The sequence below is a fragment of the Megachile rotundata genome, chromosome 10 (assembly GCF_050947335.1).
Source record: "Megachile rotundata isolate GNS110a chromosome 10, iyMegRotu1, whole genome shotgun sequence".
In the NCBI taxonomy this organism is placed as follows: Eukaryota; Metazoa; Arthropoda; class Insecta; order Hymenoptera; family Megachilidae; genus Megachile; species Megachile rotundata.
The window spans coordinates 244,291-261,963 of record NC_134992.1 but is presented as its reverse complement, the minus strand read 5'-3'; positions in this window follow the sequence as shown (position 1 = coordinate 261,963).

Below are 17,673 nucleotides of genomic sequence, written 5' to 3'. Positions count from 1 at the left end.
CTTTTGAACTTCCGCCTTTAGGATATCGGCCTTTGGGATTTCGGCCTTTGCGTTTTCGGCCCTTCGGGAATTCATCAATTGGTATTACGGCCTTGGGATTTCGAAATTTAGGATTGCCGCCTTTGGGATTTCGGCGTTTGGGATTTCGTCCTTTGGGATTTCGGCCTTTTGGGATATCGGCCTTTGGGATTTCGGCCGTTGTGATTCCGGCCTTTGGGATTTCGGCCTTTGGGATTTCGGCCTTTGGCATTTCGACCTTTGGGATGTCGGTCTTTGGAATTTCAGCCTTTGGGACATCGGCCTTTGGGATTTCGGGCTTTGGGATTTCGCCCTTTGGGATTTCGGCCTTTTGGGAATTCATCAATTGGTATTTCAGATTTGGGATTTCGACATTTGGGATTTCGGCCTTTGGGATTTCGGCCATTCGGATTTCGGCCTTTGGGTTTTCGGCCATTGGGATTACGGCCTTTGGGATGTCGGTCTTTGGAATTTCAGCCTTTGGGGTGTCGGCCTTGGGATTTCGGCATTGGCATATCCACCCTTGGGATTTGGGCCTTTGGGATTTCGACATTTGGGATTCCGACATTTGGGATTTCGCCGTTCGGGATTTCGGCCTTTTGAACTTCCGCCTTTATGATATCGGCCTTTGGGATTTCGGCCTTTGCGTTTTCGGCCCTTCGGGAATTCATCAATTGGTATTACGGCCTTGTGATTTCGGTCTTTGGGATTTCGGCCTTTGGGATTTCGACCTTTGGGACTTCGGCCTTTGGGGTTTCGTCCTTTGGGATTTCGACATTTGGGATTTCGACATTTGGGATTACGGCCTTTGGGATATCGCCGTTCGGGATTTCGGCCTTTTGAATTTCCGCCTTTAGGATATTAGCCTCTGGGATTTCGGCCTTTGGGATTTCGGGCTTTGGGACTTCGGCCTTTGGGATTTCGGCCTTTTGGATTTCGGCCTTTGGTATTTCGGCCTTTGGGACTTAGGCCTTTGGGATTTCGTCCTTTGGGACTTCGGCCTTTGGGATTTCGGCCTTTGGGATTTCGGCCTTTGGGATTTCGGCATTTGGGATTTCGTCCTTTGGGATTTCGGCCTTTGGGATTTCGGCCTGTGGGATTACGGCCTTTTGGGAATTCATCAATTGGTATTACGGCCTTGGGATTTCGACATTTGGGAATTAGGCCTTTGGGATTTCGGCTTTCGGGATTTCGGCCTTTGGGATTTCGGCCTTTGGGATTGTGTCGTTTGAGATTTCGGCCTTTGGGATTTCGGCCTTTGGTATTTCGGCCTTTGGGATTTCGGCCTTTGGGATTTCGGCCTTTGGGATTTCGGCCTTTTGGGAATTCATCCTTTGGGATTTCGGCCTTGGAATTTCGACATTTGGGATTTCGGCCTTTGGGATTTCGGCCTTTAGGATTTCAGCCTTTGAGATTTCGGCCTGTGGGATAACGGCCTTCGGGATGTCGGTCTTTGGGATTTCGCCGTTCGGGATTTCGGCCTTTTGAATTTCCGCCTTTAGGATATTAGCCTTTGGGATTTCGGCCTTTGGGATTTCGGCCTTTGGGATTTCGGCCTGTGGCATTATGGCATTTGGGATGGCGGTCTTTGGAATTTCAGCCTTTGGGATTTCGGCCTTTTGGGAATTAATCCTTTGGGATTTCGGCCTTTGGGATTTCGGCCTTTGGAATTTCCGCCTTTGGGATATCGGCTTTTGGGATTTCGACCTTTTGAGATTCCGGCATTTGGGAATTCGGCGTTCCAGATTTCGGGCTTTGGCATTTCGGCATTTGGAGTTTCCGACTTTAGGATATCGGTCTTTGGGATTTCGGCGTTTGGGATTTCGGCCTTTGGGATTCCGGCCTTTTGGGAATTCATCCTTTGGTATTTCGGCCTTGGAATTTCGACATTGGGGATTTCGGCCTTCGGGATTTCGGCCTTTGCGATATCGGCCTTTGGGTTTTCGGCCTTTGGGATTTCGGCCTACGGTATTTCGGCCTTTGGGATTTCGACATTTATGATTTCAGCCTTTTGGGAATTCATCCTTTGGGATTTCGGCCTTGGGATTTCGACATTTGGGATTTCGGCCATTTGGCAAATCATCAATTGGTATTTCGGCCTTGGGATTTCGACATTTGGGATTTCGGCCATTTGGCAAATCATCAATTGGTATTTCGGCCTTGGGATTTCAACATTTGGGATTTCGACATTTGGGATTTCGGCCTTTGGGATTTCGGCGTTTGGGATTTCGGCATTAGAATTTTTGCCTTTAGGATATCGGCCCTTGGGATTTCGGACTTTGGTACTTCGGCCTTTGGGATTTCGGCCTTTGGGATTTCGGCCTTTGGGATTTCGGCCTTTGGGACTTCGGACCTTTGGGATTCCGGCTTTTGGGATTACGGCCCTTGGTATTTCGGCCTTGGGGATTTCGGCCTTTGGGATTTCGACCTTTGGGACTTCGGACCTTTGGGATTCCGGCTTTTGGGATTACGGCCCTTGGTATTTCGGCCTTGGGGATTTTGACCTTTGGGATTTCAGCCTTTTGGGAATTCTTCATTTGGGATTTCGGACTTGGGATTTCGACATTTGGGATTTCGGCCTTTGGAACTTCCGCCTTTGGGATATCGGCCTTTGGGATTTCGGCCTTTGGGATTTCGGGCTTTGGGATTTCGTCCTTTGGGATTTGGGCTTTTTGGGAATTCATCAATTGGTATTTCGGCCTTGGGATTTCGACATTTGGGATTTCGGCCTTTGGGATTTCGGCCTTTCGGATTTCGGCCTTTGGGGTTTCGGTCTTTGGGATTGCGTCGTTTGGGATTTCGGCCTTTGGGGTTTCGGCCTTTGGTATTTCGGCCTTTGGGATTTCGGCCTTTGGGATTTCGGCCTTTTGGCAATTCATCCTTTGGGATTTCGGCCTTGGAATTTCGAAATTTCGGATTTCGGCCTTTCGGATTTCGGCCTTTGGGATTTCGGCCTTTGGGATTTCGGCCTTTGAGATTTCGGCCTGTAGGATAACGGCCTTCGGGATGTCGGTCTTTTGAATTTCCGCCTTTAGGATATCGGCCTTTGGGATTTCGCCCTTTGGGATTTCGGTCTTTGGGATTTCGGCCTTTGGGATTTCGACCTTTGGGACTTCGGCCTTTGGGGTTTCGTCCTTTGGGATTTCGGCTTTTTGGGATTTCGACCTTTGGGATTCGGACCTTTGGGATTCCGGCCTTTGGGATTACGGCCCTTGGGATTTCGGCCTTTGGGATATCGGCCTTTGGGATTTCGGCCTTTGAGATTTCGGCATTTGGAGTTTCCGCCTTTAGGATATCGGCCTTTGGGATTTAGGCGTTTGGGACTTCGCCGTTTGGGATTACGGCCTTTGGGACTTCGGCCTTTGGGATTTCGGTCTTTCGGATTTCGGCCTTTGGGATTTCGGCTTTTGGAATTTCCGTCTTTCGGATATCTGCCTTTGGGATTTCGGCATTTGGGATTTTGTCTTTTGGGATTTCGGCCTTTGGGATTTCGACCTTTGGGACTTCGGACCTTTGGGATTCCGGCTTTTGGGATTACGGCCCTTGGTATTTCGGCCTTGGGGATTTTGACCTTTGGGATTTCAGCCTTTTGGGAATTCTTCATTTGGGATTTCGGACTTGGGATTTCGACATTTGGGATTTCGGCCTTTGGAACTTCCGCCTTTGGGATATCGGCCTTTGGGATTTCGGCCTTTGGGATTTCGGGCTTTGGGATTTCGTCCTTTGGGATTTGGGCTTTTTGGGAATTCATCAATTGGTATTTCGGCCTTGGGATTTCGACATTTGGGATTTCGGCCTTTGGGATTTCGGCCTTTCGGATTTCGGCCTTTGGGGTTTCGGTCTTTGGGATTGCGTCGTTTGGGATTTCGGCCTTTGGGGTTTCGGCCTTTGGTATTTCGGCCTTTGGGATTTCGGCCTTTGGGATTTCGGCCTTTTGGCAATTCATCCTTTGGGATTTCGGCCTTGGAATTTCGAAATTTCGGATTTCGGCCTTTCGGATTTCGGCCTTTGGGATTTCGGCCTTTGGGATTTCGGCCTTTGAGATTTCGGCCTGTAGGATAACGGCCTTCGGGATGTCGGTCTTTTGAATTTCCGCCTTTAGGATATCGGCCTTTGGGATTTCGCCCTTTGGGATTTCGGTCTTTGGGATTTCGGCCTTTGGGATTTCGACCTTTGGGACTTCGGCCTTTGGGGTTTCGTCCTTTGGGATTTCGGCTTTTTGGGATTTCGACCTTTGGGATTCGGACCTTTGGGATTCCGGCCTTTGGGATTACGGCCCTTGGGATTTCGGCCTTTGGGATATCGGCCTTTGGGATTTCGGCCTTTGAGATTTCGGCATTTGGAGTTTCCGCCTTTAGGATATCGGCCTTTGGGATTTAGGCGTTTGGGACTTCGCCGTTTGGGATTACGGCCTTTGGGACTTCGGCCTTTGGGATTTCGGTCTTTCGGATTTCGGCCTTTGGGATTTCGGCTTTTGGAATTTCCGTCTTTCGGATATCTGCCTTTGGGATTTCGGCATTTGGGATTTTGTCTTTTGGGATTTCGGCCTTTGGGATTTCGACATTTGGGATTTCGGCCTTTGGAATTTCCGTCTTAGGGATATCGGCCTTTGGGATTTCGACCTTTGGGATTTCGGCCTTTGTAATTCCGGCCTTTCGGATTACGGCCTTTGGGACTTCGGCCTTTGGGATTACGGCCTTTGGGATGTCGGCCTTTGGGATTTTGACCTTTGGGATTTCAGCCTTTTGGGAATTCATCCTTTGGGATTTCGGCCTTGGGATTTCGAGATGTGGGATTTCGTCCTTTGGAATTTCAGTCTTTGGGATTTCGGCCTTTAGGATTTCGGCCTTTGGAATTTCCCCCTTTAGGTTATCGGCCCTTGGGATTTCGGCCTTTGGGATTTCGTCCTTTGGGATTTCGGCCTTTGGGATTTCGTCCTTTGGGATTTCGGCCTTTTGGGATATCGGCCTTTGGGATTTCGGCCTTTGTAATTCCGGCCTTTCGGATTTCGGCCTTTGGGATTTCGGCCCTTGGGATTACGGGGTTTGGGATGTCGGTCTTTGGAATTTCAGCCTTTGGGACATCTGCCTTTGGGATTTCGGGCTTTGGGAATTCATCCTTTGGGATTTCGGCCTTGGAATTTCGACATTTGGGATTTCGGCCTTTGGGATTTCGGCCTTTAGGATTTCAGCCTTTGAGATTTCGGCCTGTGGGATAACGGCCTTCGGGATGTCGGTCTTTGGGATTTCGCCGTTCGGGATTTCGGCCTTTTGAATTTCCGCCTTTAGGATATTAGCCTTTGGGATTTCGGCCTTTGGGATTTCGGCCTGTGGCATTATGGCATTTGGGATGGCGGTCTTTGGAATTTCAGCCTTTGGGATTTCGGCCTTTTGGGAATTAATCCTTTGGGATTTCGGCCTTTGGGATTTCGGCCTTTGGGATTTCGGCCTTTGGAATTTCCGCCTTTGGGATATCGGCTTTTGGGATTTCGACCTTTTGAGATTCCGGCATTTGGGAATTCGGCGTTCCAGATTTCGGGCTTTGGCATTTCGGCATTTGGAGTTTCCGACTTTAGGATATCGGTCTTTGGGATTTCGGCGTTTGGGATTTCGGCCTTTGGGATTCCGGCCTTTTGGGAATTCATCCTTTGGTATTTCGGCCTTGGAATTTCGACATTGGGGATTTCGGCCTTTGCGATATCGGCCTTTGGGTTTTCGGCCTTTGGGATTTCGGCCTACGGTATTTCGGCCTTTGGGATTTCGACATTTATGATTTCAGCCTTTTGGGAATTCATCCTTTGGGATTTCGGCCTTGGGATTTCGACATTTGGGATTTCGGCCATTTGGCAAATCATCAATTGGTATTTCGGCCTTGGGATTTCGACATTTGGGATTTCGGCCATTTGGCAAATCATCAATTGGTATTTCGGCCTTGGGATTTCAACATTTGGGATTTCGACATTTGGGATTTCGGCCTTTGGGATTTCGGCGTTTGGGATTTCGGCATTAGAATTTTTGCCTTTAGGATATCGGCCCTTGGGATTTCGGACTTTGGTACTTCGGCCTTTGGGATTTCGGCCTTTGGGATTTCGGCCTTTGGGATTTCGGCCTTTGGGATTTCGGCCTTTGGGATTTCGGCCTTCGGGATTTCGGCCTTTGGGATTTCGGCCTTTGGGATTTCGACCTTTGGGACTTCGGACCTTTGGGATTCCGGCTTTTGGGATTACGGCCCTTGGTATTTCGGCCTTGGGGATTTTGACCTTTGGGATTTCAGCCTTTTGGGAATTCTTCATTTGGGATTTCGGACTTGGGATTTCGACATTTGGGATTTCGGCCTTTGGAACTTCCGCCTTTGGGATATCGGCCTTTGGGATTTCGGGCTTTGGGATTTCGTCCTTTGGGATTTGGGCTTTTTGGGAATTCATCAATTGGTATTTCGGCCTTGGGATTTCGACATTTGGGATTTCGGCCTTTGGGATTTCGGCCTTTCGGATTTCGGCCTTTGGGGTTTCGGTCTTTGGGATTGCGTCGTTTGGGATTTCGGCCTTTGGGGTTTCGGCCTTTGGTATTTCGGCCTTTGGGATTTCGGCCTTTGGGATTTCGGCCTTTTGGCAATTCATCCTTTGGGATTTCGGCCTTGGAATTTCGAAATTTCGGATTTCGGCCTTTCGGATTTCGGCCTTTGGGATTTCGGCCTTTGGGATTTCGGCCTTTGAGATTTCGGCCTGTAGGATAACGGCCTTCGGGATGTCGGTCTTTTGAATTTCCGCCTTTAGGATATCGGCCTTTGGGATTTCGCCCTTTGGGTTTTCGGTCTTTGGGATTTCGGCCTTTGGGATTTCGACCTTTGGGACTTCGGCCTTTGGGGTTTCGTCCTTTGGGATTTCGGCTTTTTGGGATTTCGACCTTTGGGATTCGGACCTTTGGGATTCCGGCCTTTGGGATTACGGCCCTTGGGATTTCGGCCTTTGGGATATCGGCCTTTGGGATTTCGGCCTTTGGGATTTCGGCATTTGGAGTTTCCGCCTTTAGGATATCGGCCTTTGGGATTTAGGCGTTTGGGACTTCGCCGTTTGGGATTACGGCCTTTGGGACTTCGGCCTTTGGGATTTCGGTCTTTCGGATTTCGGCCTTTGGGATTTCGGCTTTTGGAATTTCCGTCTTTCGGATATCTGCCTTTGGGATTTCGGCATTTGGGATTTCGTCTTTTGGGATTTCGGCCTTTGGGATTTCGACATTTGGGATTTCGGCCTTTGGAATTTCCGTCTTAGGGATATCGGCCTTTGGGATTTCGACCTTTAGGATTTCGGCCTTTGTAATTCCGGCCTTTCGGATTACGGCCTTTGGGACTTCGGCCTTTGGGATTACGGCCTTTGGGATGTCGGTCTTTGGAATTTCAGACTTTGGGACATCGGCCTTTGGGATTTCGGGCTTTGGGATTACGGCCTTTGGGATGTCGGCCTTTGGGATTTTGACCTTTGGGATTTCAGCCTTTTGGGAATTCATCCTTTGGGATTTCGGCCTTGGGATTTCGAGATGTGGGATTTCGTCCTTTGGAATTTCAGTCTTTGGGATTTCGGCCTTTAGGATTTCGGCCTTTGGAATTTCCCCCTTTAGGTTATCGGCCCTTGGGATTTCGGCCTTTGGGATTTCGTCCTTTGGGATTTCGGCCTTTGGGATTTCGTCCTTTGGGATTTCGGCCTTTTGGGATATCGGCCTTTGGGATTTCGGCCTTTGTAATTCCGGCCTTTCGGATTTCGGCCTTTGGGATTTCGGCCCTTGGGATTACGGGGTTTGGGATGTCGGTCTTTGGAATTTCAGCCTTTGGGACATCTGCCTTTGGGATTTCGGGCTTTGGGACTTCGTCCTTTGGGACTTCGGCCTTTGGGATTTCGGCCTTTGGGATTTCGGCATTTGGGATTTCGTCCTTTGGGATTTCGGCCTTTGGGATTTCGGCCTTTGGGATTTCGGCCTTTTGGGATATCGGCCTTTGGGAATTCGGCCTTTGTAATTCCGGCCTTTCGGATTTCGGCCTTTGGGATTTCGGCCTTTGGGATTTCGGCATTTGGGATTTCGTCCTTTGGGATTTCGGCCTTTGGGATTTCGGCCTTTGGGATTTCGGCCTTTTGGGATATCGGCCTTTGGGAATTCGGCCTTTGTAATTCCGGCCTTTCGGATTTCGGCCTTTGGGATTTCGACATTTGGGATTTCGGCCTTTGGGATTTCGGCCTTTGGGATTTCGGCATTTGGGATTTCGTCCTTTGGGATTTCGGCCTTTGGGATTTCGGCCTTTTCGGAATTAATCCTTTGGGATTTCGGCCTTTGGGACTTCGGCCTTTGGGACTTCGTCCTTTGGGACTTCGGCCTTTGGGATTTCGGCCTTTGGGATTCCGGTCTTTGGGATTACGGCCTTGGGATTTCGACGTTTGGGATTTCTTCCTTTGGAATTTCAGCCTTTGGGATTTCGGCCTTGGGATTTCGACATTTGGGATTTTGGCCTTTGGAATTTCCGCCTTTGGGATATCGGCCTTTGGGATTTCATGCTTTGGGATTTCGGCCTTTTGTGAATTCATCAATTGGTATTTCGGCCTTGGGATTTCGACATTTGGGATTTCGGTCGTTGGGATTTCGGCCTTTGGGATTTCGGCCTTTCGGATTTCGGCCTTTGGGATTTCGGCCTTTGGGATTTAGGCCTTTCGGATTTCGGCGTTTGGGATTTCGGCCTTTGGGATTTCGGCCTTTTGGGATATCGGCCTTTGGGATTTCGGCCTTTGTAATTCCGGCCTTTCGGATTTCGGCCTTTGGGATTTCGGCCCTTGGGATTACGGGGTTTGGGATGTCGGTCTTTGGAATTTCAGCCTTTGGGACATCTGCCTTTGGGATTTCGGGTTTTGGGACTTCGTCCTTTGGGACTTCGGCCTTTGGGATTTCGGCCTTTGGGATTTCGACATTTGGGATTTCGACATTTGGGATTTCGGCCTTTGGGCTTTCGGCCTTTGGGATTTCGCCCATTGGGACTTCGGCTTTTGGAATTTCGGCCTTTGGTATTTCGACCTTTGGGATTTGGACCTTTGGGATTCCGGTCTTTGGGATTACGGCCTTGGGATTTCGACGTTTGGGATTTCTTCCTTTGGAATTTCAGCCTTTGGGATTTCGGCCTTGGGATTTTGGCCTTTGGAATTACCGCCTTTGGGATATCGGCCTTTGGGATTTCATGCTTTGGGATTTCGGCCTTTTGTGAATTCATCAAATGGTATTTCGGCCTTGGGATTTCGACATTTGGGATTTCGGTCGTTGGGATTTCGGCCTTTGGGATTTCGGCCTTTCGGATTTCGGCCTTTGGGATTTCGGCCTTTGGGATTTAGGCCTTTCGGATTTCGGCGTTTGGGATTTCGGCCTTTGGGATTTTGACCTTTGGGATTTCGGCCTTGGGATTTCGACGTTTGGGATTTCTTCCTTTGGAATTTCAGCCTTTGGGATTTCGGCCTTTGTGATTTCGGCCTTTGGGATTTCGGCCTTTGAGATTTCGGCCTTTGGGATTTCGGCCTTTCTGATTTCGGCGTTTGGGATTTAGGCCTTTGGGACTTAGACCTTCGGGATTTCGACCTTTCGGATATCGGCCTTTTGGGAAATCATCCTTTGGGATTTCGGCATTTGGAATTTCCGCCTTTGGGATATCGGCCTTTGGGATGTCGGCCTTTGGGATTTTGGCCTTTGGGATTTCGACCTTTTGTATTTAGGCCTTTGGGATTTCGGCCTTTGGGATTTCGGCGTTTGGAATTTCCGCCTTTAGGATATCGGCCTTTGTGATTTCGGCCTTTGGGATTTCGGCCTTTGGAATTTCGACCTTTGGGATTTCGGCTTTTGGATTTTCCGCCCTTGGGATATCGGCCTTTGGGATTTCGGCCTTTGAGATTACGGCGTTCGGGATTTCAGCCTTTGGGATTTCGGCCTTTGGGATTTCGGCGTTTGGAATTTTCGCCTTTGGGATATCGGCCTTTGGGATTTCGGCCTTTGGGATTTCGGCCTTTGGGATTTCGGCCTTTGGGATTTCGGCCTTTGGCATTTCGACCTTTTGGATTTAGGCCTTTGGGATTTCGGCCTTTGGGATTTCGGCCTTTTGGATTTAGGCCTTTGGGTTTCGGCCTTTGGGATTTCGGCCTTTGGGATTTCGGCCTTTGGAATTTCCGCCTTTGAGATATCGGCCTTTGGAATTTCGACCTTTGGGGTTTCGGCCTTTGGAATTTCGCCCTTTGGGATTTCGGCTTTTGGATTTCCCGCCCTTGGGATATCGGCATTTGGGATTTCGGCCTTTGAGATTTCGGCCTTTGAGATTTCGGCCTTTGGGATTTCGGCCTTGGGATTTCGGCATTGGGATATCGACCCTTGGGATTTGGGCCTTTGGGATTTCGACCTTCGGGATTACGGCCTTTTGGGAATAAATCCCTTGGGATTTCGGCCTTGGGATTTCAACATTTGGAATTTCGGCCTTTGGAATTGCCGCCTTTGCGATATCGGCTTTTGGGATTTCGACCTTTTGAGATTCCGGCATTTGGGAATTCGGTCTTCGGGATTTCGGCCTTTGGGATTTCGGCCTTGGAATTTCGACATTTGGGATTTCGGCCTTCGGGATTTCGGCCTTTGGGATCTCGGCCTTTTCGGAATTCATCCTTTGGGATTTCGGCCTTGGGATTTCGACATTTGGGATTTCGGCCTTTCGGATCTCGGCCTTTGGGATTTGGGACTTTGGGATTTCCGCCTTTAGGATATCGGAATTTGGGATTTCGACCTTTGTGATTTCGGCCTTTGGGATGTCGGCCTTTGGAGTATCCGCCTGTGCGATGTCGGCCTTTGGGATTTCGGCCTTTGGGATTTCGACATTTGGGATTCCGACATTTGGGATTTCGCCGTTCGGGATTTCGGCCTTTTGAACTTCCGCCTTTAGGATATCGGCCTTTGGGATTTCGGCCTTTGCGTTTTCGGCCCTTCGGGAATTCATCAATTGGTATTACGGCCTTGGGATTTCGGTCTTTGGGATTTCGGCCTTTGGGATTTCGACCTTTGGGACTTCGGCCTTTGGGGTTTCGTCCTTTGGGATTTCGGCTTTTTGGGATTTCGACCTTTGGGATTCGGACCTCTGGGATTCCGGCCTTTGGGATTACGGCCCTTGGGATTTCGGCCTTTTGGGACATCGGCCTTTGGGATTTCGGCCTTTGTAATTCCGGCCTTTCGGATTACGGCCTTTGGGATATCGGCCTTTGGGATTACGGCCTTTGGGATGTCGGTCTTTGGAATTTCAGACTTTGGGACATCGGCCTTTGGGATTTCGGGCTTTGGGATTACGGCCTTTGGGATGTCGGCCTTTGGGATTTTGACCTTTGGGATTTCAGCCTTTTGGGTATTCATCCTTTGGGATTTCGGCCTTGAGATTTCGACATTTGGGATTTCGTCCTTTGGAATTTCAGTCTTTGGGATTTCGGCCTTTAGGATTTCGGCCTTTGGAATTTCCCCCTTTAGGTTATCGGCCCTTGGGATTTCGGCCTTTGGGATTTCGACATTTGGGATTTCGGCCTTTGGAATTTCCGCCTTTGGGATATCGGCCTTTGGGATTTCGGCCTTTGGGATTTCGGCCTTTGGGATTTCGTCCTTTGGGATTTCGGCCTTTTGGGACATCGGCCTTTGGGATTTCGACCTCTGTATTTCCGGCCTTTCGGATTACGGCCTTTGGGATTTCGACCTTTGGGATTACGGCCTTTGGGATGTCGGTCTTTGGAATTTCAGACTTTGGGACATCGGCCTTTGGGATTTCGGGCTTTGGGATTACGGCCTTTGGGATGTCGGTCTTTGGAATTTCGGCCTTTGGGATTCCGACATTTGGATTTCGACCTTTGGGATTCGGACCTTTGGGATTTTGACCTTTGGGATTTCAGCCTGTTGGGAATTCTTCCTTTGGGATTTCGGCCTTGGGATTTCGACATTTGGGATTTCGGCCTTGGGATTTCGACATTTGGGATTTCAGCCTTTTGGGAATTCATCCTTTGGGATTTCGGCCTTGGGATTTCGACATTTGGGATTTCGTCCTTTGGAATTTAAGTCTTTGGGATTTCGGCCCTTAGGATTTCGGCCTTAGGGATTTCGGCCTTTGGCATTACGGCCTTTGGGATTTCGTCCTTTGGGATTTCGGCCTTTGGAATATCGGCCTTTGGGATTTCGGCCTTTGGGATTTCGGCATTTGGAGTTTCCGCCTTTAGGATATCGACCTTTGGGATTTCGGCGTTTGGGACTTCGGCGTTTGGGATTACGGCCTTTGGGACTTCGGCCTTTGGGATTTCGGTCTTTGGGATTTCGGCCTTTGGGATTTCGGCTTTTGGAATTTCCGTCTTTGGGATATCTGCCTTTGGGATTTCGGCATTTGGGATTTCGTCCTTTGGGATTTCGGCCTTTGGGATTTCGACATTCGGGATTTCGGCCGTTTGAATTTCCGCCTTTAGGATATCGGCCTTTGGGATTTCGGCTTTTGGGATTTCGTCCTTTGGGACTTCGGACTTTAGGATTTCGGCCTTTGGAATTTCGCCCTTTTGGGATTTCGGCTTTTGGAATTTCCGCCTTTGGGATATCGGCCTGTGGGATTTCGGCCTTTGGGATTTCGTCCTTTGGGATTTCGGCTTTTTGGGATTTCGACCTTTGGGATTCGGACCTTTGGGATTTCGGCCTTTGGGATTACGGCCCTTGGGATTTCGGCCTTTGGGATTTTGACCTTTGGGATTTCAGCCTTTTGGGGATTCTTCCTTTGGGATTTCGGCCTTGGGATTTCGACATTTGCGATATCGCCCTTTGGGATTTCGGCCTTTGGGATTCCGGCCTTTGGGATTACGGGGTTTGGGATGTCGGTCTTTGGTATTTCAGCCTTTGGGACATCGGCCTTTGGGATTTCGGGCTTTGGGATTTCGTCCTTTGGGATTTCGGCCTTTTGGGAATTCATCAATTGGTATTTCGGCCTTGCGATTTCGACATTTGGGATTTCGGCATTCCGGATTTCGGCCCTTGGGATTTCGGCCATTGGGATTACGGCCTTTGGGGTTTCGGCCTTTTGGGAATTCATCAATTGGTATTTCGGCCTTGGGATTTCGACATTGGAGATTTCAGCCTTTGGGATTTCGGCCTTTTGGGAAGTCATCCTTTGGGATTTCGGCATTGGGATTTCGACCTTTGGGATTTAGGCCCTTGGGATTTCGGCCCTTGGGATTTCGGGCTTTGGGACTTCGGCCTTTGGGATTTCGGCCTTTTGGATTTCGGCCTTTGGGATTTCGGCCTTTGGGATTTCGGCCTTTGGGATTTCGGCCTGTGGGATTACGGCCTTTGGGATTTCGGCCTTTGGAATTTCCGCCTTTGGGATATCGGCTTTTGGGATTTCGACCTTTTGAGATTCCGGCATTTGGGAATTCGGCGTTCCAGATTTCGGCCTTTGGCATTTCGGCATTTGGAGTTTCCGACTTTAGGATATCGTCTTTGGGATTTCGGCGTTTGGGATTTCGGCCTTTGGGATTCCGGCCTTTGGGATTCCGGCCTTTTGGGAATTCATCCTTTGGTATTTCGGCCTTGGAATTTCGACATTGGGGATTTCGGCCTTCGGGATTTCGGCCTTTGCGATATCGGCCTTTGGGTTTTCGGCCTTTGGGATTTCGGCCTACGGTATTTCGGCCTTTGGGATTTCGACATTTATGATTTCAGCCTTTTGGGAATTCATCCTTTGGGATTTCGGCCTTGGGATTTCGACATTTGGGATTCCGTCCTTTGGAATTTCAGTCTTTGGGATTTCGGCCTTTAGGATTTCGGCCTTAGGGATTTCGGCCTTTGGCATTACGGCCTTTGGGATTTCGGCCTTTGAGATTTCGGCCTTTGGGATTTCGGCCTTTGGGATTTGGCCGTTTGGGATTTCGGCCCTTGGAATTTCGACCTTCGGGATTTCGTCCTTTGTGATTTCGGTTTTTGGGAATTCATCAATTGGTATTTCGGCCTTGGGATTTCGACATTTGGGATTTCGGCCATTTGGCAAATCATCAATTGGTATTTCGGCCTTGGGATTTCAACATTTGGGATTTCGACATTTGGGATTTCGGCCTTTGGGATTTCGGCGTTTGGGATTTCGGCATTAGAATTTTTGCCTTTAGGATATCGGCCCTTGGGATTTCGGACTTTGGTACTTCGGCCTTTGGGATTTCGGCCTTTGGGATTTCGGCCTTTGGGATTTCGGCCTTTGGGATTTCGGCCTTTGGGATTTCGGCCTTTGGGATTTCGGCCTTTGGGATTTCGACCTTTGGGACTTCGGACCTTTAGGATTCCGGCTTTTGGGATTACGGCCCTTGGTATTTCGGCCTTGGGGATTTTGACCTTTGGGATTTCAGCCTTTTGGGAATTCTTCATTTGGGATTTCGGACATGGGATTTCGACATTTGGGATTTCGGCCTTTGGAACTTCCGCCTTTGGGATATCGGCCTTTGGGATTTCGGGCTTTGGGATTTCGTCCTTTGGGATTTGGGCTTTTTGGGAATTCATCAATTGGTATTTCGGCCTTGGGATTTCGACATTTGGGATTTCGGCCTTTGGGATTTCGGCCTTTCGGATTTCGGCCTTTGGGGTTTCGGTCTTTGGGATTGCGTCGTTTGGGATTTCGGCCTTTGGGGTTTCGGCCTTTGGTATTTCGGCCTTTGGGATTTCGGCCTTTGGGATATCGGCCTTTTGGCAATTCATCCTTTGGGATTTCGGCCTTGGAATTTCGAAATTTCGGATTTCGGCCTTTCGGATTTCGGCCTTTGGGATTTCGGCCTTTGGGATTTCGGCCTTTGAGATTTCGGCCTGTAGGATAACGGCCTTCGGGATGTCGGTCTTTTGAATTTCCGCCTTTAGGATATCGGCCTTTGGGATTTCGCCCTTTGGGATTTCGGTCTTTGGGATTTCGGCCTTTGGGATTTCGACCTTTGGGACTTCGGCCTTTGGGGTTTCGTCCTTTGGGATTTCGGCTTTTTGGGATTTCGACCTTTGGGATTCGGACCTTTGGGATTCCGGCCTTTGGGATTACGGCCCTTGGGATTTCGGCCTTTGGGATATCGGCCTTTGGGATTTCGGCCTTTGGGATTTCGGCATTTGGAGTTTCCGCCTTTAGGATATCGGCCTTTGGGATTTAGGCGTTTGGGATTTCGGCCTTTGGAATTTCCGACTTTGGGATATCGGCCTTTGGGATTTCGGCCTTTGGGATTTCGGCCTTTGGGATTTCGTCCTTTGGGATTTCGGCCTTTTGGGACATCGGCCTTTGGGATTTCGACCATTGTAATTCCGGCCTTTCGGATTACGGCCTTTGGGATTTCGGCCTTTGGGATTACGGCCTTTGGGATGTCGGTCTTTGGAATTTCAGACTTTGGGACATCGACCTTTGGGATTTCGGGCTTTGGGATTACGGCCTTTGGGATGTCGGTCTTTGGAATTTCAGCCTTTGGGACATCGGCCTTTGGGATTTCGGGCTTTGGGATTCCGACATTTGGATTTCGACCTTTGGGATTCGGACCTTTGGGATTTTGACCTTTGGGATTTCAGCCTGTTGGGAATTCTTCCTTTGGGATTTCGGCCTTGGGATTTCGACATTTGGGATTTCGGCCTTGGGATTTCGACATTTGGGATTTCAGCCTTTTGGGAATTCATCCTTTCGGATTTCGGCCTTGGGATTTCGACATTTGGGATTTCGACCTTTGGAATTTAAGTCTTTGGGATTTCGGCCTTTAGGATTTCGGCCTTAGGGATTTCGGCCTTTGGCATTACGGCCTTTGGGATTTCGTCCTTTGGGATTTCGGCCTTTGGGATTTCGACCTTTGGGATTCGGACCTTTGGGTTTCCGGCCTTTGGGATTACGGCCCTTGGGATTTCGGCCTTTGGGATATCGGCCTTTGGGATTTCGGCCTTTGGGATTTCGGCATTTGGAGTTTCCGCCTTTAGGATATCGGCCTTTGGGATTTAGGCGTTTGGGATTTCGGCCTTTGGGATTTCGGCATTTGGAGTTTCCGCCTTTAGGATATCGGCCTTTGGGATTTCGGCGTTTGGGACTTCGGCGTTTGGGATTACGGCCTTTGGGACTTCGGCCTTTGGGATTTCGCCGTTCGGGATTTCGGCCTTTTGAATTTCCGCCTTTAGGATATTAGCCTTTGGGATTTCGGGCTTTGGGATTACGGCCTTTGGGATGTCGGTCTTTGGAATTTCAGCCTTTGGGACATCGTCCTTTGGGATTTCGGCCTTTGGGATATCGGCCTTTGGGATATCGGCCTTTGGGATTTCGGCCTTTGGGATTTCGGCTTTTGGAATTTCCGTCTTTGGGATATCTGCCTTTGGGATTTCGGCATTTGGGATTTCGTCCTTTGGGATTTCGGCCTTTGGGATTTCGACATTCGGGATTTCGGCCGTTTGAATTTCCGCCTTTAGGATATCGGCCTTTGGGATTTCGGCTTTTTGGGATTTCGACCTTTGGGATTCGGACCTTTGGGATTTCGGCCTTTGGGATTACGGCCCTTGGGATTTCGGCCTTTGGGATTTTGACCTTTGGGATTTCAGCCTTTTGGGGATTCTTCCTTTGGGATTTCGGCCTTGGGATTTCGACATTTGCGATATCGCCCTTTGGGATTTCGGCCTTTGGGATTACGGGGTTTGGGATGTCGGTCTTTGGAATTTCAGCCTTTGGGACATCGGCCTTTGGGATTTCGGGCTTTGGGATTTCGTCCTTTGGGATTTCGGCCTTTTGGGAATTAATCAATTGGTATTTCGGCCTTGCGATTTCGACATTTGGGATTTCGGCATTCCGGATTTCGGCCTTTGGGATTTCGGCCATTGGGATTACGGCCTTTGGGGTTTCGGCCTTTTGGGAATTCATCAATTGGTATTTCGGCCTTGGGATTTCGACATTGGAGATTTCAGCCTTCGGGATTTCGGCCTTTTGGGAAGTCATCCTTTGGGATTTCGGCATTGGGATTTCGGCATTGGGATTTCGACATTTGGGATTTAGGCCCTTGGGATTTCGGCCCTTGGGATTTCGGCCTTTTGGGAATTCATCCTTTGGGATTTCGGTCTTGGGATTCCGACATTTGGGATTTCGGTCTTTGGGATTTTTACCTTTCGGATTTCAGCCTTTTGGGAATTCATCCTTTGGGATTTCGACCTTGGGATTTCGACATTTGGGATATCGGCATTTGGGATTTCGGCCTTTGGGATTTCGGCCTTTTGGGAATTCATCTTTCGGGATTTCGGCCTTTGGGATTTCGGCCTTTGGGATTTCGACCTTTGGGACATCGGCCTTTGGGATTTCGGCCTTTGGGGTTTCGTCCTTTGGGATTTCGGCTTTTTGGGATTTCGACCTTTGGGATTCCGACCTTTGGGATTCCGGCCTTTGGGATTACGGCCCTTGGGATTTCGGCCTCTGGGATTTCGGCCTTTGGGATTTCGGCCTTTGGGATTTCGGCCTTTGGGATTTCGGCCTTTGGGATTTCGGCCTTTGGGATTTCGGCCTTTGGGATTTCGGCCTTTGGGATTTCGGCCTTTGGGATTTCGACCTTTGGGACTTCGGACCTTTGGGATTCCGGCTTTTGGGATTACGGCCCTTGGTATTTCGGCCTTGGGG